Genomic DNA, 23028 nt, shown 5'->3' on the forward strand with positions numbered 1-23028 from the left:
AAATTGAAAGAGCACCATAAACAAGAGAGAGAATATGAGAATCGACAATAAGAGAAAAAGTGGAGAAAAGCTAAAAGTGGAGAAGCAAAACAGGGACTTACCAATCAATATTCAACCAACACACAAAGTGAAAAGGGATGGAATTGAGAGAGAAAAAAGGAAAGAAATGAAGGGGAGAGAAGACATGTAACACCCTAAATCTAGCCCAGACGTTATGCCCAAATCTAGTGTGTCACATTCAAGTGTTTTAGCGAAAACCTTATTTTCATTGAAAACCCTTCTTAAAAAAATACATCACAATTGCTTTGTAAACTCTCTTTTCAGTTGCGGAAGCTTTATTTAAAACATTTAATTTAAATGTAACTTGTCGTTTAAAAATTTAGTTGCGAAAATGTAGTATTTAAAAAAACAGCTATGGTTTAACGTTCTACTTCTAATAAATATAAAGCATAAAAATAATAGTAATCCTAATTTGAAATATTAGCCAGAGGAAAGACCTTGTTACAACCCAAATCAATTAAAAATAATTTAAAATCAAAATATTAAAAATTACATAAAGACTAAGTCTAAACTTTTTATGCTAGTTGGCTACCTCCGAGTCCCTCCATCCTTCGAACCGCCTACTGAGGATCACCTAAAAAATTTAAAAGGATGGGGTTTGTTTCGAAAACTCAGTATGTATAACCCTCAACAAGTATAAAGCAATCATCAGTTATTTTGGGCCTGAGCCCAATTCAATAACGTGGCCTTTGGGCCCTAGCCCATGTTAGCCTCAGTTGGGCCGAAGCCCACATCGTAATAATATCACAATAATATCATACGTGCAATGCTTTGTAACCCACCCCAATAATCCAACCGCTACACACCAACTCCGTCTCCTGGTACACATCATGTGGGGATATAAATATCGACCCACCCAATCGATACACATCAATGGTTGCCCGGTTGAGGTACTACCTTCATTGCAGCAAGCTGCCAATCATATATTGGGCTTAATAGCCATCGGTGGATCCACGGTTGTTAAGCAACCATGCAATCCTCATATACTTCCTCCGTTCCATAATTCCCAACCTATATGCAACCTAAACAGAATACCATATGAATGCATATGAATGCAGCAGGTATACATGTAACATCCATAAATCCTACATTCTACACATAGGGGTATTTTAGTCGTTTTCGCCCTTAAGGGCATTTAGGTAATTTTCCTTTATTATGGGTTTTTACTTACCTTGGCCCGTTAACAAATCCCCGTTAGCTAAGATGAACGGATACTATGCACCAGGTAGGATTCCAGAGATGAGGAGGTGAGTCATTAAGACCGCTTAAGTACCAAGCTCTCCCTAGATCCAATCCTAGACATGCATATACTCGTTGCCACACCATAACCCTATGACTTGTCCATGGTCTCAATAAATTAATTAAGTTTTATACAGTCATAATATACTAGGCCCAAAACGCCTTACAAACCCAAACAAGTCCACATACATGCTTATGGCCCACTAGGCCCAATCTCATTCATATGGCCCATTAGGCCCAAATCACATCTAAATGGTCCACTAGGCCCAATCACTTTTACAGTCATCCTCACAAATGATTTTCCACCACATAGCATCAATTATCAATTTTTGCCTATTATGGGCCCAACAGCCTATTGGGCCCATTTAGCCCATGTTGGCCTGGTTGGCCAATTTACAGCCCAAGTCCATGGAATCGCCCATGGGGACTCAGATAACCTATCGGTTTCCCCCTTACGAGTGTTCGCACACTCGCAAGACTACTGTAGCCAAACTTTCGGCTTTTCGGCATTTCAGCTTTTTGGCATTTCGGCTTCTTGGGATTTGCCAATCTACTTGTGTGTGTGCAGTGTATGTACACACCTTCAGCTTTATATCAAGCTATCATAGGGTAGAAGTACACACCTTATCACCTGGAGTACTAAGTATTCATAATCGTCCGAACCTATACTCAACATTATACTCCATCAGTCACATCTCATTAATTCAACATAAATCCACTACTTACCGAAGAACACTAGATTGATCGGTTGCAATCTGCCTATGTAGCTCGAAATTTGACGTAGTCCCCCTTTCGCATCAAGGCGGAAAGTCCCGAATGACTGACACCTTACGTCGCTTAAACTTGGGAGCCTCTAACCCAACCTCTCTGGTAGAACCCTTTTTTTTTCCATCAATTAATACTTAGCCAGAGATCACACTCTTGAATAAGAGGGAAAAAGAGAAATAAATAGAGAAACCATGGGTTAAAGAAAGTATTGGAAAGGATAAAGAAAAATCGACTTTTAAGAGTGTAGAAATGAACGAACTTAGAAATATTTAACAAAAGCCGAAGAAGATCTAATTCACTTACCGATTGCGAGATCGCTTGCCAACAAGAAATCAAACCCCCAAAGTGTATGACTCGACTATTAAATGAAAAAGAAATAGCCTGCTAAGTTGAAGAGGGAAGAGGTTGATTCAATTAAAATAGGGAAGAAAAGATCAAGAGTTTGGCTTAAAGAAAATAGGAGATGATATGCGACTGAAGCACACAACACCAACAAATGCCCTTACTTGCCCATACGACACACATATATATACTAAAAAATAATAAATAAATAAATAAATAAAAATACAAACCTACACTCCCCAATCTACTTAAACTCGTCTAGTTAAATTTCCTTCAATTTCTCCAATTTTTATCATCATCATATCCACACTTAATCCTCATCCTAATCCCCTTGATTTTAGCCAACAATTCCAATTTGAATTGCATTCAAATTGGTTCCACCGAATAGCAATCCTTCCCTGCGTTGAGTAGCAAAATTAAACTCCCTTTTGAACATGCCACTACTCAAACTCTAGCCCTCCAACTTCCCAACACGCTACTGGCCACTGCACCTCATCCTATCTTATGCTACCATTCGGTCATAATTAACTATAAGGCTTACATGCCTAAGCCTCAGTTTTCTTAAAGAATAAAAATTTAAACTTTGCCAGGCTTGGGGTTCGAACCTGCAACCTCTCATATCCATGCATGCTTCTCGCCACTGCACCATAGGCGCTCTTGTGCCATATTCCATCCCTAACTATTTTTAGAGCCTATTAACTTGCAACCAGGTTATCCTAAAAATATTTGCTACCATTCAGATTCGAACCCCTAATCTCTTGGCTGCGCTATACATCCCTTGCCACTGCGGCACCTATCTTATTTGTTCCGTTCTTCCTCCCCAATTAATTATAAAGTCTTTCTGCTGACCCTCAGATTGTCTAAAAAAAACCCACAAGTTTTGCTCATGCCGCGACTTGAACCCAGTACCTCTCTTTACTCCTAACACCATCATACCACTGGGCCAAGCGCATCCTTTATGTTGAATTTCCACCAAACATATTTATATGGCCTAAGTGCTTGCTTCCCTACTAATCATATGCGCAATAAAATTTTTTTCCAAGGTCAGGACTCGAACCCTGGACTTCCTGCTTGCTACCAATGCCTTTTTCCACTAGGCCAAGCGTTTCCTTGTGTCAGATTTTACCAAGCCTTATTAATAAGCCTTCCACCTAATGCTCAGGGTCCTTTAGAAAAAAATTCAAAATTTTGCTAAAGCCCTGGATCAAACCCAGGACTTTTTCCACGCTACCAACCCTTCCTAAATCACTTAACAATTAAACTAAACATGCAATTTAAACACATTCAAGTTATTTAAGCCGCCTTCTAATCGATCCCAAACTCAAGGCCCATTACTTCTAAGCCCAAAATTCAAGGCGTTACAAGACAAAGTATTCGGCCTAAGGACAACAACCGATTGTGGAAGGGAAAACGTGGAATAATCGATCAAGAAGGTCACAAATAGAACAAGGAAACCAAGAGAGTAACTTGTCAAAACTGAAAGTGTTAAGTGCGGAAAAGGAGTTAGAAGCAATCGGTCAAGAGAGGGAGGCCAATTCAGAAAGAAAAACAAAAGAAGTCAGTTAACAAGAGGAAAATGGTCGAAAAGAAAGCACAAAATCACAAACATAGAAAAATACCCGAATGGTCAAGCAATATTTGGCCTCAACAAGGAAGTGCAAAGAAGCAAAAGAGAACCATTGGGTAGAAACCGGAAAAGAGAATGAGTATACCAACCCCAAAGCTGAATTCTTTCCCCCAAAACTGATTTCCTTGAGTGCCCAAAGTCCCAATTCAGCATAACACTTCCTTCCCCTCTATTCCCCATGATTTTCTTCTAAAATTTCTCCAACCATCCACCAAATCCCATGATCCACTCCTTAACCTCTCCTCCAATCTATCCACCAACTAATTTGCACTCTCTTCAAACTCCTTAGAATTTCAGTCAACTTAGGGCACTCCCATGTACTCACCGCAAAATAAAACACTCCTTTTGCATCGCCAAGCCTCGAACCTCAGACCCTAAGGAACACTCTACACGCCACTTACCCCTAGACCAACAGGCCCCTTTTGTCATGTTTTATCCATATTTATTTAAGAAGCCTACTGACTAGAGACAGGGTTTATTCAAGTAAAAACAAAATTTTGGCACAATTTAAGGCTTGAACTCAGGACTTCTCCAACACTTCTCAGCACACTTAACCATTGAAGCAAGCATATATTTATGCAGCACAACCTAAAAAAAATTACTTATAGGCATTACAGTGATAGTGCGATATCAATTAATTCAGTCTAACCCCTATTTTCTTATAGATCTTTAATGATGTCATCTAATACTGAACATGATGAGACTTATAAAGTAAACAGTAATATTTTGACTACTAATTCTGATGCAAGTCATCGTATACCATTTCCATAGATGTCTGAAAGTGAAGTTAAAAAATATGTTCTTTGGTTTAATGGGACAGTGGCATTCTAAATTTATGAGAAATAAACTAGTGGCTCAACAAATTCTACCCCTGTTGCATACACTATTGTACGTCTTGTTGTACCTCATGTAGTGCCTCCACTCCCTCTGATGGTTGAACCGAGTCAGAAAATATAGGATTGAAGAATTTCGAGGTAGGACTGACGATGATCCATCTAGAGCTAAATACTGGTTAGAAATCATTCAATGGGTTTTTGATAAGATGATGATTGGTGGTATGGAAATATGACAGCTCGTAGTTCTATCTGATCGAGCGCAAAAGATGGAAACAATTTACAATCATAAGAAGCAATAAGAAAAGAAGGCCCAGGAATTTAGCAAAAGAAATTTTCCCAGGTCATTTTCTACATCACCTCCGAAGAAAGCAAAAGAAGATAATTATCGTGTTACTGCATCATTTGAGTTTTTGAGCGTGAATAAACCCTGACATCCAGATTCAAAATTTCAGAATCGACCTGCTAATAGTGTGGTTGATGTTCATAATGTTCCAAGACCAGTGTGTGAACACTGTGGTAGATTGCATATGGGTGAGTGTAGACGTAAAATGGGGGCATTCTTCATATGTAGGGCAATTGATCATTTTATGTGAAATTGTCCAAAAGTAGTAGAAGAAAATGATGACCAGAGTGTAAAACCCCCAACTACACCACGAAAGGGAAAAAAAACCTTGGTCAGATTAGTAATACGAGTGTGAATCAAAGTGGTGCTAAAGACACGGGTACCAGATCTAAAGTTAAAGCACCTACACAGACTTATACTATACAGGCTCGAGAGGAAGATATCGCACCTGATGTTGTTACTGGTATATTTTCTCTTTGATGTTATTGTATATGGTTTGATTGACCCTGGGTCGACTCATTCATACATTTGATCTGTATTGGCAACTGATAAAAATTTGCATGTTGAGTCAACTGAGTTTGATGTTCAAGTTACAAATCTACTAGTTTAAAGTGTAATAGTTAACTTAATATGTCGTAAGTGCCCATTGAGAGTTCAAGGCAATGAATTTCCCACCGATTTGATGTTACTACCCTTTCACGAATTTGATATAATCATGGGAATGGATTGGTTATCATTACATGATGTTGTGGTAAACTGTAGACAGAAATAGATTGATTTGAGATGCCAATCAAGTGAGTTGATTACAATTGAGTCTAGGAGGTTAAACAATGTTACCAGAGCTGTTTCAGTCATTTTTGCATAGAAAATTATTCATAAAGGTTGTGAGGCATTACTCGCGTACATACTAGACACTCAGGATTCTGGGTCAAAGTTGGATAAAGTACCTGTTGTTAATGAATATACAAATGTGTTTCCTGAAGAATTACTAGGATTGCCACCAGAACGTGAAGTTGAATTCGTTATTGATTTGATATTGGGGACTGCACCAATATCAATTCCAACATATAGAATGACACAGACTGAATTGAAAGAACTTAAAGCACTGTTACAAGAATTATTAGACAAAGGTTTTATTCAACCGAGAGTATCTCCTTGGGATGCACTAGTACTGTTTGTAAAGAAGAAAAACGGTTCGTTGAGACTATGTATAGACTACCGATAGCTAAACAAGGTAACAATAAAGAACAAATATCTTTTTCGTCGTATTGATGAGTTGTTCGATTAGCTAAAGGATGCAACCACATTTTTGAAGATAGATCACAAGTCAGAATATTACCAAATGCGACTAAAAGATTGTAATGTGCCGAAGACTGCTTTCTGAACCTATTACAATCATTATGAATTTTTGGTAATGCCTTTTAGGTTAACCAATGCTCCTGTCGCTTCCATGGATTTGATGAACCAGGTAGTTCAACCTTAGTTGGATAGATTTGTAGTTTTATTTATTGATGATATACTGATAAACTCCAAAACAGAATCCAAACATGCTCAACACTTGAGAACTATAGTATAGATTCTGTGTGAGAAAAATAGTTGTATGCAAAATTCAGTAAATTTGAGTTTTGGCTTCAAGAGGATGCATTCTTTGGACACGTGGTTTCTGCAGATAGGATACGTGTTGATCCGAGTAATATTTCAGCTATTATTAACTAGAAAGCTCTGAAAAAAGTTTTAGAGGAACAAAGTTTTCTAGGACTGCTAGGTTACTATCGTCATTTTGTTAAAAACTTCTCTATAATAGCTTCACTGATGATTAAGTTATTATAAAAGAATGTTCAGTTTGTTTGGTTAGTTGAATGCCAGAAGAGTTTTGATCAGTTAAAAAGAATGTTGACAGAAGCTCAAGTATTGACACAGTCTAAATCTAGGAAAGAATTTGTTGTTTACAGTGATGTGTCACTTAGTGAATTGGGTTGTGTGTTAATGCAAACTAAAAATGTAATAACTTATGCTTCTCATCAGTTAAAGCCACATGAGAGGAGTTATCTGACTCACGATCTAGAGTTAGCTACCATTGTTTTTTCTTTGAAGATTTGGTGTCACTATCTATATGGTAAAAATTGCAATATATTTACAAATTACAAAAGTTTAAAATATTTGATAACTCAAAAGGAACTGAATCTGAGATAGCTACAATGGTTAGAATTACTGAAAAGTTATGATCTTATGATCGACTATTATCCTGGGAAGGCTAGTGTTGTTGTAGAAGCATAAAGTCAAAAATCGTTATTCGGCTTGAGAGTATTGAATGCTCATTTGTCACTAGAGGGTGATGGTTCTATTTTAGTAGAATTAAGGGCTAGACAATTATTTCTTCAGTGGATTCAGGAGTTGCAAGTTGACGACCCAAAGTTGATAGCCAAATGAGAGCAAATCTAGAACGATTAGGCTATGGGATTTACTATAGGTGTTGATGGTCCGATGTATTTTCGCAATAGGTTATGTGTTCTAAATAATTCAAAGCTAAAGTGAGACTTTTTATCAGAGGCTCATAGTAGTACATACTCCATTCATCTGAGTAGTACCAAGATGTTTAACGACTTGAAGAAAACATATTGGTGGCCATATATGAAACGTGAGATTTCTGAATTTGTAACCAAATGTCTAGTTTGCCAACAGGTGAAAGTTGAACACCAAGTACAATCAAGATTATTATAGCCTATCATGATTCTTAAATGGAAATGGAAGCGAGTTACAATGGATTTCGTATCGGAATTGCCTGTGACATTGAAGAAGAAAGACTTAATCTGGGTTATTGTTGTCAGATTAACAAAATCAGCTCATTTTGTTCTAGCCCGTACTAATTATTCGCTCGAGAAGCTAGCAGAGTTATATGTGTCCGAGATTGTCAGACTACACGGAATACCATTATCCATTATTTTTTATAGAGATCCGAGATTCACCTCAAGGTTCTAGGGTAAATGATGTCCACAAAACCACAACAAAGGCAAGTGCACCTATCGATAAATAGTATAGCTATGGTGGGCAAAGATATCATTCCCACAATGACTAAAAGTACTAGTAATTGTCGTCTTTCTATTATTCAACTAACAAATTTAAGTGATTGAATTAAAATAAAATTAACTAAATTAATTAACTAAGAACTCGACAAAGAACAAATTAAGAAAATAGTCAAATAATAACCAAGAAGCGAAACAATACCCAGGAAAGGATCCACCTAGACTGCATCTATTATAAACAATCTGAATTAAACAATTTATTCACTTAATATCTTGATCCATAAAAATACCTAAATTATGCTAATATCTCTCTTCAAGACTAAAAGTAACTGACTCTAGGTTGATTAATTAAAATTTCTTTCTAATTAAAACCCCTATTATCGCATTAACTCAATCTATGAATTCCCCTATTAGATTTGACTCTAATCCGGTAGATTTATTTTGTCCTATTTCTAGGATTGCATACAACTCCACTCAATTATGCTAGATCTACTCTTAAACATGGTCTATTCCTCCTCTGGATTAAGTACACCAATCATGAATTAATAATCCCAATATATTAAATCAAGAATTCAACACACATAACTAAGAACAAGATTCAAGTATTTATTGCGTAAAATATAAATCAAAAGACACAATTCACCATAGGGTTCATCTCCCATAGGTATCTAGAAAATTAGTTCGTAATCATGAATAAAAACATCTCAATGTCAGTATAACCATAAGAAATAAAGAAACTCCTAATAAACTTCAAAGAAATTAAAAGGAGATCTTCAATCTTGATGGAAATCTACTTCAGAGTCGACTTCAATGGCAACTTCTGAGTTGTTTTCTTCAATCCTCTCTGACGGCTCTCTCTTCTCTTCTTATATTTGGTATTTATAGGAATTAGAATGCTTGAAAAACCTAAAAATTATGTTTTTCTGTGTGTCCAGAATACAGCTCGTGAAATTGACATGGTCTAGCACATAGTCGTGTGGCTCACACAATCATGTGTCCAGCCCATGTGACTTCTGAAATCTACTCTGTTTGTCTGATTTTACTCTTCTTTCACTTGTTTTGCTCCTAAATGCTCTATTAAGTATAGAAACATGAATTTAAATGCATATGAGTATAAAATTCATCATTTTGCATTGATTAATCACCTAAAAACATATTAAGAATGAGATTAAAATATGTTACTTTTGAAACTTATATGTAAACTTCACAAAGCTCTAGGCATTAAATTTAATTTCAGTAAACACATCATCCACAGAAAGATGGATAATTGGAATGGGTAATATAGATTCTAGAAGATATGTTATGATGTTGTATACTTAAGTTTGAGTGTAGCTGGGAAAGGTATTTACTATTGGCGGAATTTACGTATAATAACAACTATCAATCCAGTATTAAAATGGCACAGTTTGAAGCTTTTTTCTGGAGAAAATGTGGAACATCATTATATTGGCTAGAGTTGAGTGAATGCAAGCTAGTTGGCACTAATTTAATTTGTGACACTAAAGATAAGCTTTGGATAATTCATGAGTGTTTGAAAGTAGTGCCAGATTGTTAGACATCATATGTTGATTTGAAAAGAAAAGATATAGAATTTGCTATTGGCGATCAAGTGTTCTTGAAAGTTTCACCATAGAAGAAAGTACTCCGGTTTGGTTGACAGGAAAAATGTATCCGAGGTTTATCGGGACGTATGGAATTATAAAAAAGATTGTTCTTGTAGCTTACATATTAGCTTTACCCTCGAAAGTTGAAAGCATTCATAATGTTTTTTCATGTTTCTATGCTGAGATAGTACAAGTCAGATCCTTCACATGTAATTACTCCCTATGAGGTTGAGATATCACCAGATTTATCGTATTCTGAAGAATCGATCAGGATATTGGCACTTGAAGTAAATGAACTCCAGAATAAAAGAGTACCATTAGTCAAAGTTCTATGGAATCGAGATGGGATCAAATAAGCTACATGGGAAACAAAATAATCGATAAAATCGCAATACCCAATCCTTTTCACAGGTAAGAAATTTCGAGGAAGAAATTTCCTAAAGGGGAAAAGTTGTAACAGCCTGTTTTTTAGTGGTGTCAAGAACAGTGCTTTTAGGACCACAACTCCTACATGTCAATCTATAAATATTCATTATTCAATATTTATGAGGTCATTAGTGTTGCATTAAAAATTTGGTTATGAAATTTTATCCTTTGCAACCGAATTTAAGGATTTTTTTTCCACAAAGATACTTTCAGAAACAATTTATCACCAATCTAAAATTCAATATCTTTCTGTTTCAAATCCACGTACGACTTCTAACGATCTGAAGCTGCTTTCAAACATTTATGAATTACTTTCACTTTCTCTTCAGTTTCTCTAACCAAATCAACCCTGTGAATCTGTTTATCACTACGCTCGGTCCAGTATAATGGAGTTCAGCATTTGCGGCCATACAAAGCTTCGTACAATGCCATCTTTATGCTCGATTGAAAGCTGTTACTATTTAAAAATTCAACCAGTGGCAAAAATTTATCCCAATTGCCTTTGAATTCTAAAACACAACATCGGAGCATATCTTTGAGGGTCTGAATTACTTGTTCGGATTGTCCGTCAGTTTACGGATGAAAAACTGTACTAAAATTCAACTTCATACCCAGAGCTTCTTGTAATTTATTCCAAAATCATGATGTAAACCTCGAATCTCTATCTGAAATAATCGAAACTAGTACCCCGTGCAATCTAACAATCTCAGCAATGTACAACTTAGCTAGTCTTTCAAGCAAATAGTCAGTACGTACTGGAATGAAATGTATAGATTTCGTCAGTCAATCAACGATAAACCAAATTGTATCTTTCTTCTTTGGAGACAAGGGTTATCCCGATACGAAATCCATAGTCACTCTATCCCATTTCCACTCTGGTATCATCATAGCCTAAAGCAAACCCAAAGGCACTTGATGCTCGGCTTTCAGTTGCTGACAAATCAAACATTTTGATACAAACTTAGAAATGTCTCATTTCATACCTGACCATCAATACGAGTTCTTCAAATCATTGTACATTTTGATACTCCCAGGATGAACGGATAAACAACCACTATGTGCCTCGTGTAAAGTTTTACAAATCAACCTTGGATTTTTCGATACGTAAATTCTATCCTAGAACATCAAACAATCATCGAATCTGATCTGGTACTCTGAATCATTAGTCGACTCCCATTGCATTCTTTTAGCTTGCAATTCACTACCACATTTCTGGGCTTCTCAAATTTGCTAAAGAATACTAGTTTAGCTTTAACTCAGCTAAAATCAATCCATCATCAAATAATGTCAACTGTGTATTCATTGCTCTCAAGGCAAATAATGATTTTCTACTCAAAGCATTTGCAACCACATTTGCTTTCCCCAGGTGATAATCAATTACTAGCTCATAGTCTTTAAGAAACTCGAGCCATCTCCGTTGTCGCAAATTCAAATCTTTCTGAGTCATAATATACTTTAAGCTTTTATGATCAGTAAAGATGTGACATTTTTCACCATACAAGTGATGACGCCAAATTTTCAATGCAAAAATAATAGCGGCCAAGTCTAAATCATGTGTCGGATAGTTCTTTTTGTGTGGTTTCAACTGTCTAGAGGTATAAGCTACAACTTTTCCCTCTTGCATTAATATGCAACCCAAACTATTCAATGACGCATTGTTGTAAATCATAGATTCTTTACCCGAATCAGGTTGAACCAACACTAGTGCCTCAGTTAACAACATTTTCAATTAATCAACACTTTGTTGACATTTCTCGAACCATTCAAACTTTACATCTTCCTGTAGCAGTCTGGTCATCGGTGTAGCAATCATCGAGAACCCTTTAATGAAACATCGGTAGTAACCAGCCAACCTCATAAAACTTCTAACCTCAGATACATTTTTAGGTGGATTCCAGTCAATAACTGCAGAAATCTTACTCGAATCAACCTGAATGCCCCGCCGAGACAATATGTCCCAAAAATTTGACTTCCCAAAGTCTAAACCCAGATTTACATTTAGCATACAGTTGCTTATCTCTCAATGGTTACAACACAATCCTCAAGTGATCGGCATGCTCAGACTTATATCGTGAATAGATTAGAATGTCGTTAATGAACACAACAACAAATCTGTCTAAATACGGTCAAATATCTGATTCATCAAATCCATAAAAATGGTAGGAGCATTAGTCAATCCAAAAGGCATAACAAGGAATTCATAATGTTCGTACCTCATTCTGAACATAGTTTTCGGCACATCTAAGTCTTCAACTCGCAATTGATAATAACCAGATCTCAAATCAATCTTTGAAAACACTGTTGCACCTTTCAACTGATCAAAAAAATCGTCTATTCTCAACAACGGATACTTATTCTTTATTGTAACCTTGTTGAGCTGATGATAGTCAATACACATTCTCATTGACCTGTCTTTCTTCTTTACAAACAACACAGGTGCACCCCAGGGCAAAAAACTCGATCGTGCAAAACCTTTATCTGTTAACTCTTGCAGCTGAGCTTTCAACTCTTTCAACTCTGTCGGAGCCATTTTGTACAGAGCTATAGATATCGGAGATGTTCTTGGTACCAATTCAATAGCAAACTTAACCTCTCTGATCGGTGGCAACCCAGGCAATTATTCTGGAAATATATCCAGATATTCACAAACTATGGGCACCGATTCAATCTTCTTTTTAGACACTTTGGTATCTAAAACATAAGTGAGATAAACTTCGCAACCTTTTCTCACATATCTCTGAGCTGAGATAGTCGATATCATAACTAGTAATCCACCCAATTCATCAGATTCAATCTGGAGAATTTTATTATTTTGACATTTCAATTCTATAATCTTTCGTCTACAGTTCACAATGGCATCATGTAGAGTCAACCAATTTATACCCAGAATCACATCGAACTCATCAAATGGCAAAAGCATCAAGTCAGCCAGAAAACAATAACACCGAGTCATTAAAGGACAGTTCTTGCATACTTTATCAACTCGAACATACTTGCCTAAGGGGTTTGATACTTTAATCACAAATTCAGTAGACTCAACAGGAAAACTCTTACTAAACACTAAATTTATACAGATGTACGAATGAGTCAATCCATGATCAATCAGTGCAATCACATTAGTGTCATAAAGAGAAAATGTACCGGTGATAACATCTGGTGACGATGCTTCTTCACAAGCGCAAATAGCGTAAGTTCTAGTAGGTGCTCTAGCTTTGGATCTCATAGCTGAGTCCCTAGTCACACCTCTACCACTGGACACATCCACTGTATTTCTTGATGGTCTCCCTCTCCCAGTCGTATTGCTCGACCTTGCATTCTGAAATTTATCTTTATCGAATAACTCTGGGAAATCTCGAATAAAATGATCTGGCAAGCCACATTTGAAATAAGCTCTATAATTATTCCAGCACTCTCCAAAATGTTTCCTCCTACACTGTTGACACTTGGGTTTATTGTTTCTTACACTGCCAACGCTTGAGACAGAAGTTGCTTGAGCTTTAGAACTCACATGTTGATTTCCACGATCTTTATTCTAATATCCTATTGATGCATTTGATCGACTATATGAATCTCGGGACTTCTTTTATGAAGAATGATAAGGTTTATTCATCGGTCTTTTCCTTGAATCTCTAGCCTTTGAATTAGCTTTCTTCTTTTCTCGGTTAAAATCCTTGGTTGTACAAGCCCAATCAACTAAGACAACAAATTCTTTCAAATCTAGAATCCCAACCAGATGTTTAATGTCTTCATTCAACCCGTCAACAAACCACTTGTACATAATCTCTTCAGTAGAAACATACTCCCAAGCGTATTTGCTCAACCGTACAAATTTTCTTTCATACTCGGTTACAGTCATACAGCCTTGTTTCAGTTCTAGAATCTCTTTGTTTTTGATCCAGAAACCGTTGGCTTATATATTTCTTCTTGAACTTGGTCTAAAAGAACTCTCAAGTGACTCTCCCTCTCTCGGCACCACTGATACTAACGTATTGCACCAATTATATGCGGTGTCCCTCAATAGTGATATAGCACATTTTATACATTCAGCCGGTGTGCAAGAAAGTTCATCAACTACTCTAATAGTGTTTTCAAGCCAAAACTTGGCTTTCTTAGGATCATCGTCAACATTAGCTCTAAATTCTTCAGCTCTATGTTTACGAATCTTGTCAACTGAAGGCTTATTCAATCTTAAAAGTTTGACACCTTGAGAAATTACGGGAACCGGTTGGGGATTAGGAGGGGTGTAGGTTGTTGAGCAGTCGGGTTCGTTCAAACATATTGTGTAGACCACTCGTTCATCATTTGGAAGAAGGCTTCTTTAGCCTCTCCTCCCTGGCTACCTGTCATAGGTCTAGAATCAGACGATGCTGTCCCTTGAGCGGGAGCGGGCACATTACTCTCAACCTCATCAACTATAACTCGATTTCTGACATCCCTAAAGTGACCCTAGTCGGAAAACAGTTTCGGGACCACTAAACCGAGTCATAAAAATAATTAATTGTTATATTCTATGCTTACTATGTGTGTGCATGCATATGTGGAAGTTTCATTCTCTAATTTTACCAATTTTATGAGAAATTATTAAATAGGGATCAATGTGAAACATGGTGAAATATGATAGGCTAATTTTAAATGGCTTATTAGTGCATGTTAACACAAAGGTGGAGTTGCATGTCAAATAACCCATTTCCTAAGGTTAGTGGCCGGCCATGACATGATGATGGGCAAAGAAAACATGTCCTAGACATGTTGGCCTAGTGCATTATGGAAGGAAAATAAAAATGAAAAAAAAGGAAAATGATGATAGCAAAAAAAGTGTGTGGATGTCTCCCCCATTTTGCCGTGAAGTGAACATAGAAAAACAAAAAAAAAAAAGTGTTCATCTTTGAACATGCTTGGCCAAATTGAAGAAGAAAGCAAGAGAAGGTTTGGTCACCCTTGAGCTTGAATTAAGGTAAGTGAGTTTATGTTGGTTCTTGAAAGGTTAGCATACTTTAAGCTAGCTACTAAAATTTCCTACTTAGCCATGTCAAAATCTTGGTTGTGTGGTAATATTGGGTAATCGGCCATGGAAGAAATTGAGGAAAATGATTGTTGTCTTTGTGTTGTAATGAGTATTTGTGGATGGGTGAAGTTTGAGTTAGTTAAGTGTTCATGTAGATGGTTTGGGTGATAGGGAAAAATCGGCTTGTGTGTGTATGGATAGTTGCCGAATGTGTGTATAGTCAAAGAAGAAATTCTTAAAGTGTCTAGTTAATTGATGTTGGGTAAATGATGTGTGTAAATTATTTAAAATAAAATAATTGTATGAGTATTAAGGATGGTACATGAATTCGGCCTTAGAAGAAATTTTAGTATAATATGCTTGGATGTTGATAGGTTATTGCTTTAATGACCGAGTGTGTCAAGGGATAATGCATGGACTAATTGATTAATATGTGTTAAGGGAAAGTGAATAAATGTCTATTTGATAAGCTATATATATATTCGGCTATGAAGGCTGAAGGTTAAGTCATAGAGATTTTGGTGATATTCATATTCGGTCATAAGGGTTATATGTGTAACTTGGCTATGTGGGTTACGAGTTAAGGTAAATTGCTTATTTGATATGGGTATTCACCATAAGCTAGCATGATGGGACTTTAATAAGATAAATTTGTTTGAATTAGCCCAAGAGCTTAGAGGATCGAAGTTGGACAAGGGGAAAGAAAAAGTAATTGAATAGCCGTTGAAGACATTCGACAACATCCGAGGTAAGTCATTAAGCATATATTTGGTATTGATTTAAATGATCATAATATCTATGCAATTGTGTTTAATGAGATGATATGTAAATGAAAATGTATGTGTATGGAATGATGACATTGTTGAATGTATAAAGGTAGTAAAATGCGTAGAGCGTTTGGTCTCGGCACTAAGTGTGCGGGCAATAAATGGGCATGGTGACAAGATTGGCACTAAGTGTGCAAGCTTGAAAAGTATGGCACTAAGTGTGCGAATTTAAATTATACGGCACTATGTGTGCGAGCTTAAATCACATGGCACTAAGTGTGCGTGATCGATTATTAAGCACTACGTGTGCGAATTTAATATATATATATGTTCGATCGGTTACTCATATGGAGGGTGTGACCTTATCGAGTTGATCATGGACAGCGGAAAGGGTAAGTACCTTGAGCTCACGGCGAATAGGCGCTATGTTCATGCTCGGGGTTGAGTTGGTAAGTTTTAAATCTATGTGATGATTTAAATTGCATTCCCGTAAATAAGGTATCGTGGAATAGATGAAAGTTCATTTGATTGCATGATTGTTGCGGAAATGAGATGATGTATGGAAATGCCTCAATTATCCTATTAAATAGAATATGAAATGTGAATGTATGACTTGGTATGAGATCAAACCGATAGGCCTAAGGAATCCATGGTATAGCGGTATGGATGGAGTACTTAGCCTCGTTTTCATTGTTTCGTTTAGTGATAATTTGGTTAAAGGATGGTTGTGAAATGCTTATGACTTACTGAGTTATATACTCACTCGGTGTTTTCTTGTCACCCATTTTAGGTCTCTTGGACTCGTCTCTTTTTGTGTGCGACTTCGGCGATGATATCGGGTACGGGGTGTTACATTTTATTGGTATGAGAGCTATGGTTTAGTCGGTTCTAGGACTACCATAGCGTGTGTGAGTTTAGCTATACATGCCAAATTGTTAGTGCTTAATAATGTGATGACTTCGGACGGTTGAAATTTTGTTTTGGTTAGCAAATGGAACCGGGGTAGAGACCCTTAGCGGATGACGTTGAAAGTGTAGCGGCTGCTCTGCGCAAGGGACACCGCTGTTGAGCCTCGATCATCTGCGGATAATCAAGGTGAAGGGGCGAAACAAGCCTTCTTCACCATGATGAATGAGTGGGTCGCGCAATATGCCCGAACCAATCCGGCTGTCCAACCATTCCCGAATTTAAATACCCCACCCCAAGAGCCCGTAATGCCATCAGTTACTGATCCTGTGAGGCTGAGTAAACCACCTGTGGACTTGATTAGGAAGCGCAAGGCTGAGGAGTTCAAGGCCATAGTTACTGACGATGCCGAAAGGGACGAGTTCTGGCTTGATAATACCATTCGGGTGTTTGATGAACTGTCATGCACACCCGAAGAATGTCTTAAGTGTGCTATATCCTTGTTGCGAGACTCAGCCTATTATTAGTGGAGGACCTTGATTTCCATAGTCCCAAAGGAACAAGTTACTTGGGATTTTTTTCAATCAGAGTTTCGAAAGAAATATATTAGTCAACGGTTCATCGATCAAAAGCGCAAGGAATTCTTGGAACTCAAGCAAGGTCGTATGATAGTATCTGAATATGAACATGAGTTCGTAAGACTTAGTCGGTATGCTCGGGAGTGTGTGGCTGATGAGGTTGCTATGTGCAAAAGATTTGAAGAAGGATTGAATGAAGATTTAAAGTCTGCTGGTGGGTATTTTGGAGATAAAGGAATTTGTAACACTAGTTGAACGAGCCTGTAAGGCGGAAGAACTTGGAAAGGAGAAGAAGAAGGCTAAATTTGAAGCTAAAGACCGTCAGTAAGAGATCGACGGTAAAGCTCCATTTTAATTTGTAAAGAAGTTCGTGGAGGACACAAATAAGTCAAGGATGACTGCGGGAGTTTCCATTAGAGCACGACCATCGATGGACTCACGAGCTACTTCGGTTGCTAGTGTGGGCAATAATGGTCAAGAAAAGCCCGAATGCCCCCAATGTGGAAGACGACACATGGCTGAATGTTAGGGTAAGTCTGCTAACAGGCCTGTTACGGATGTGGTTCGAAGGACTACTTCATTAGAGATTGCACGGAGCTAGATGAGAAAAATAAGATGCAAGGTGCAAGACCTAGTGGAACGACGGCTAGAGGTAGACCCCCGAGAATTTCAGAAGGTAGGGGTGGTAATCAGAGAGGGGCCTCTGATACGGTGGTTCGATCCGAGACTCATGCTCCTGCTAGAGCATATGCCATCCATGCGAGAGGAGGCATCCTCCCCGACGTTATCCTTGGTACTTTCACTCTCTTTGATACTAGTGTGATTGCATTGATTGACCCCGGCTCTACTCATTCATACGTATGTGAAACCTTAGCATCCAAAGAAGACTCTACCGTTGAGTCTACTGGGTTCGTAATTCGAGTGTCAAACCCTTTGGGTCGTCGTACTCATTGATAAAGTGTGCAAGAGATGCCCCTAATAATTCGAGAATCTGTTTTTCGGCGATCGATGCTTCTACCATTTGACAAATTTGATGTCATTCTTGGTATGGATTGGTGACCGTACATGAGGCGGTGGTGAGCGCAAAAGAAAACCATTGATTTGAGGAGTGCAAATAATGAGATAGTCCGAGTCGAGTCTACCTATTTAAAGGGAGCGTCAGCGATAATATCTTCAATGACCGCTCAGAAACATGTGAAAAAGGGGTGTGAAACATACCTTGCGTATGTGCTTGATAGCAAAGAGACGGAAAGGAAACTTGAATCGGTACCAGTGGTCTGTGAGTATTCAGATGTTTTTCCTGAGGAGTTACCGGGATTGCCACCGGTTCGAGAAGTGGAATTTGGCATCGAAGTTGTACCTCGTACTACGCCGATCTCAATAGCCCCGTATCGTATGGCATTAACGGAATTAAAGGAATTGAAGGTTCAATTGCAAGAATTGACGGATAGAGGTTTCGCACGACCGAGTTTTTCTCCATGGGGCGCACGGTATTGTTTGTGAAGAAGAAGGATGGAACTATGAGATTGTGCATCGACTATCATCGCTTGAATAAGCGGCGATAAAGAACAAATATATTCGTTGCCACGAATTGACGATTTGTTTGATCAATTAAAGGGAGCCTCAGTGTTTTCAAAGATAGATTTGAGGTCGGGTACTATCGGTTGAGGGTCCGAGAATCGGACATACCCAAACCGCTTTTAGAACGAGGTACGGTCACTACTTAATTCTTAGTGATGCCGTTTGGGCTCACTAATGCCCTCGCGGTATTTATGGATGTAATGAATAGAATTTTCAGGCCATACTTGGATCGGTTCGTAGTTGTATTTATCGATGACATTTTGGTCTATTCGAGAGATGAAACTGAACATGCTGAACACCTGAGGCTAGTGTTGCAAATCTTACGAGATAAGCAGTTATACGTAAAGTTTAGTAAATGTGAATTTTGGTTGAAAGAGGTTAGCTTTTTAGGGCACGTGGTGTCCGCATCGGGTGTCAGAGTGGACCCGAACAAAATTTCAGCCATAGTTGATTGGAAACCACCAAGGAATATTACCGAAGTTAGGAGCTTTTTGGGGCTTGCCGGATACTATCGACGGTTTGTAAAGGGCTTTTCGATGATAGCTGCACCGATGACGAAACTACTCCAAAAAGATGTTAAGTTCGAGTGGTCGGAATGCTGTCAAGAAAGTTTCGATCGACTAAAAACCTGTTTAACCGAGGCCCCAGTACTAGTACAGCCAGAGTCCGATAAAGAGTTTGTCATATACAGTGACGCATCCTTGCTTGGGTTAGGTTGTGTGTTGATGCAAGAAGGTCGAGTTGTGGCTTACGCGTCGAGACAACTAAAGCCACATGAGAGAAACTATCTAACCCATGACCTTGAACTAGCAGCCATAGTGTTCGCCTTGAAAATATGGCGACATTACTTGTTTGGAGAAAGGTGTCATATTTATTCGGACCACAAAAGTCTTAAATATTTGATGACTCGAAGAGATCTAAATCTGCGACAAAGACGTTGGCTTGAGTTGTTGAAAGATTATGAACTTGTCATTGATTATCACCAGGGAAAGGCCAACGTGGTGGTTGATGCTTTAAGTCGTAAAGCACTGTTTGCTTTGAGAGCGATGGATGCTCACCTATCCGTTTCACCCGATGAGGTGCTAGTAGTTGAATTAGAGGCCAAATCGTCATTGATTCATCAAATATTTGAATCTTAGAAGGTCGACGCTGAATTGGTCGCTAAACGAGATGAATGTGTTTCGAATGAGGAATCGGAATTTCAGATTGATGACAATGATTGCTTGACATTCAAGGGTCGATTATGTATTCCAAGGAATTCGGAACTTGTTTCGATGATTTTGAACGAGGCTCACAGTAGTCGAATGTCAGTCCACCTGGGGTAGTACTAAAATGTACAATGACCTGAAACGTCAATTTTGGTGGCCCGTTATGAAACGGGACATTTCAGAATTTGTTTCAAAGTGTTTGATATGTCAACAAGTGAAAGCGGAACATCAAGTGCCATCGGGATTACTTCAGCCAATCATGATACCTTAATGGAAATGGGATCGAGTAACAATGGACTTTGTGTCTGGGTTACCATTGACTCAGAATAAGAAAGACTCGATTTGGGTCATTGTTGATAGACTGACCAAGTCTGCTCATTTTATCCTTGTCCTCACGGATTTTTCGCTCGATAAATTGGCAGAATTATACATCTCCCAAATTGTTCGATTGCATGGGGTGCCTATTTCTATCGTGTCGGATAGAGACCCAAGATTTACATCACGATTTTGGAAGAAATTGCAAGAGGCTTTGGGTACCAAGCTGCATTTTAGCACTGCTTTTCACCCCCAAACCAATGGTCAATCCGAACGGATAATTCAAATACTCGAGGATATGTTGAGATGTTGCATCCTTGAGTTTAGTGGTTCATGGGAACGGTATTTACCTTTGGTTGAATTCGCTTACAACAATAGCTTTCAATCAAGTATTAAGATTGCGCCTTACGAGGCTTTATACGGTCGTAAATGCCATACCCCATTATTCTGGACTGAACTTAGTGAAAGTAAAATCTTCGGGGTTGATTTGATTAAGGATGCCGAGCAGAAAGTTCGAGTAATTCGTGAAAGTTTGAAAGCTGCTTCAGATCGCCAAAAGTCATATGCGGATTTGAAAAGAAAAGACATTGAATATTAGGTTGGGGACAATGTATTTCTCAAAGTTTCACCCTGGAAGAAGGTGCTTAGATTTGGTCGTAAGGGCAAATTGGGTCCAAGGTTCATCGGGCCGTATGAAGTATCCGAACGAGTCGGACCAGTCGCATACCGATTAATCCTGCCCCCTGAGCTCGAAAAGATTCACAACGTTTTCCATGTCTCGATGCTTCGACGATATAGATCCGACCCGTCGCACGTAATCACTCCATCTGAGATTGAGATTCAGCCTAATTTGAGTTATGAAGAAGAGCCGGTTCGCATTCTGATGCGTGAAGTAAAAGAGTTGCAAAATAAGAAAATCCCATTAGTGAAGATGTTGTGGCATAAACACGGAATTGAAGAAGCCACTTGGGAACCCGAGAACTCTATGAAAGAGCGATACCCAAACCTATTTATCAAGAAGATTTTCGGGACGAAAATTTCTTAAGTGGGGAGAGTTGTGACATCCCTAAAGTGACCCTAGTCGGAAAGCGGTTTGGGACCACTAAACCGAGTCATAAAAATAATTAATTGTTATATTCTATGCTTACTATGTGTGTGCATGCATATGTGGAAGTTTCATTCTCTAATTTTACCAATTTTATGAGAAATTATTAAATAGGGATCAATGTGAAACATGGTGAAATATGATAGGCTAATTTTAAATGGCTTATTAGTGCATGTTAACACAAAGGTGGAGTTGCATGTCAAATAACCCATTTCCTAAGGTTAGTGGCCGCCATGACATGATGATGGGCAAAGAAAACATGTCCTAGACATGTTGGCCTAGTGCATTGTGGAAGGAAAATAAAAAAGGAAAAAAAAGGAAAATGATGATAGCAAAAAAAGTGTGTGGATGTCTCCCCCATTTTGCCGTGAAGTGAACATAGAAAACAAAAAAAAGTGTTCATCTTTGAACATGCTTGGCCAAATTGAAGAAGAAAGCAAGAGAAGGTTTGGTCACCCTTGAGCTTGAATTAAGGTAAGTGAGTTCATGTTGGTTCTTGAAAGGTTAGCATACTTTAAGCTAGCTACTAAAATTTCCTACTTAGCCATGTCAAAATCTTGGTTGTGTGGTAATATTGGGTAATCGGCCATGGAAGAAATTGAGGAAAATGATTGTTGTCTTTGTGTTGTAATGAGTATTTGTGGATGGGTGAAGTTTGAGTTAGTTAAGTGTTCATGTAGATGGTTTGGGTGATAGGGAAAAATCGACTTGTGTGTGTATGGATAGTTGCCGAATGTGTGTATAGTCAAAGAAGAAATTCTTAAAGTGTCTAGTTAATTGATGTTGGGTAAATGATGTGTGTAAATTATTTAAAATAAAATAATTGTATGAGTATTAAGGATGGTACATGAATTGGCCTTAGAAGAAATTTTAGTATAATATGCTTGGATGTTGATAGGTTATTGCTTTAATGACCGAGTGTGTCAAGGGATAATGCATGGACTAATTGATTAATATGTGTTAAGGAAAGTGAATAAATGTCTATTTGATAAGCTATATATATATTCGGCTATGAAGGTGAAGGTTAAGTCATAGAGATTTTGGTGATATTCATATTCGGTCATAAGGGTTATATGTGTAACTTGGCTATGTGGGTTACGAGTTAAGGTAAATTGCTTATTTGATATGGGTATTCAGCCATAAGCTAGCATGATGGGACTTTAATAAGATAAATTTGTTTGAATTAGCCCAAGAGCTTAGAGGATCGAAGTTGGACAAGGGAAAGAAAAGTAATTGAATAGCCGTTGAAGACATTCGACAACATCCGAGGTAAGTCATTAAGCATATATTTGGTA

Source organism: Gossypium arboreum, chromosome 1 (assembly GCF_025698485.1).
Source record: "Gossypium arboreum isolate Shixiya-1 chromosome 1, ASM2569848v2, whole genome shotgun sequence".
Lineage (NCBI taxonomy): Eukaryota > Viridiplantae > Streptophyta > Magnoliopsida > Malvales > Malvaceae > Gossypium > Gossypium arboreum.